Source organism: Alligator sinensis, unplaced genomic scaffold (assembly GCF_000455745.1).
Source record: "Alligator sinensis unplaced genomic scaffold, ASM45574v1 scaffold335_1, whole genome shotgun sequence".
Lineage (NCBI taxonomy): Eukaryota > Metazoa > Chordata > Crocodylia > Alligatoridae > Alligator > Alligator sinensis.
The window spans coordinates 423,025-424,371 of NW_005842354.1; the positions used below are offsets into that span (position 1 = coordinate 423,025).

Genomic DNA, 1,347 nt, shown 5'->3' on the forward strand with positions numbered 1-1,347 from the left:
CCCCCCCACCAGCTGATATATATAACTGGGACAATAGGAATTTAGCCCTGAAACTATCTGTAGTATTAATTTACATCACATCATCTGTAAATATTTGCTATAATTCATATGCATACATGCATCGAACTGTATGTTTTTAGCCTTACGCATATTGTAAGAATTTTCCATTGCTTGATTTTGGCAGGTATACAAAGAGCTGCAAACTCGCACTTTTTTCAGCTGTGGATTTAAAAAAGACAACAGGAAAAAGGTTGAAAAAACACGGTTGGGAGGTCCTCTCAGTTTGAGTAATGCAATAATTGCATGTCTTTAAAAAAAATGCTGCTAAGTTTAAAAACTGCCAAGCTTCTGGCACCTTCCATGAGCTAATGCTGTATCCTGGAAAGTTTCATGATACTTTATCAGAATTCAGTAAATCCTGTTCCGAAGCCAGAACCCATGTAATACAAGCTGCCATTGGAGACAAGAGGGTCCATTTGAGAGAACTGCTATTTTTGGCATTAATACTAAGGAAGTAGTATGGAATCATGCAAACCTTTCATTTTAGTGCAATAAAGCTAAAATAACAGTCAGGCATTATTAAATCTTTCTGAAATTTTAGCCTTATGTGAGATGTTTTGAGATATTTAATATTCCCCAAACAGATCTGGCATATGCAATGAAAAAACAGATATTTCAGTGTATTTCTTATCTTCCCACTTCCCTATTCAGAGTCCATAACTGCACCTCCTATTTGCAATAATAACATTTTTTCCCCAGTGAGTTGACTTAGCATGTCTGAGACAATCCCTCACTTTGTATAAATTGTAAATTGTCTCTTGACTTCATGAAAAATGTACCTCAGCTGAGAATCCACTTCTCAGAATTAATGGAGGCAACCTGTTTTACCAGCTTAAAACTGGTTAGGTTTAGAAACACCCAAGACTTTCCCCTTTTCTGGGAAACAAATATGCTGCAATTTTCCTTAACCAAAATAGAAATGTTGGATTTTTTAGGAACTCTAAGCAAAATTGGAGAAATCGTATTCCTGTTCAATGATGGCCCAGGGTGGAATAGGACCTCTACTAAATGGGCATAGGCAATTGGTGACGGACAGGGGGGACAAGGCTGAACTCCTCAATTAGTTCTTTGCCTCAGTGTTCCTAAGCGAGGGGCAAGACAAGTCTCTCACTGGGATTGTAGAGAGGCAGCAGCAAGGCGCCAGACTACCAAGCGTAGACCCTGAGATGGTGCAGAGTCACTTGGAAGAACTGGATGCCTTTAATTCGGCAGGCCCGGATGAGCTCCATCCGAGGGTGCTGAAGGCACTGGCTGACGTCATTGCACAGCCACTGGCAGGAATATTTG

At 40.0% G+C, this 1,347-nt stretch overlaps 1 protein-coding gene across 3 annotated transcripts in view; it reads right to left on the minus strand.

Moving 5' to 3' along the window:
- Window positions 1-1,347, minus strand: part of FHL2 (four and a half LIM domains 2) — a 73,547-nt gene that overhangs the window by 52,014 nt on the left and 20,186 nt on the right. For 2 of the 3 annotated variants that reach the window (XM_025210510.1, XM_025210513.1), the window contains one exon: window positions 147-219. The exons of the other annotated variant lie outside the window; for it this stretch is intronic. The gene's annotated coding sequence lies outside the window, so the exon portion shown is untranslated. Of the gene's footprint in view, window positions 1-146; window positions 220-1,347 lie in introns of those variants that run through there. 3 annotated transcript variants of the gene reach the window in all.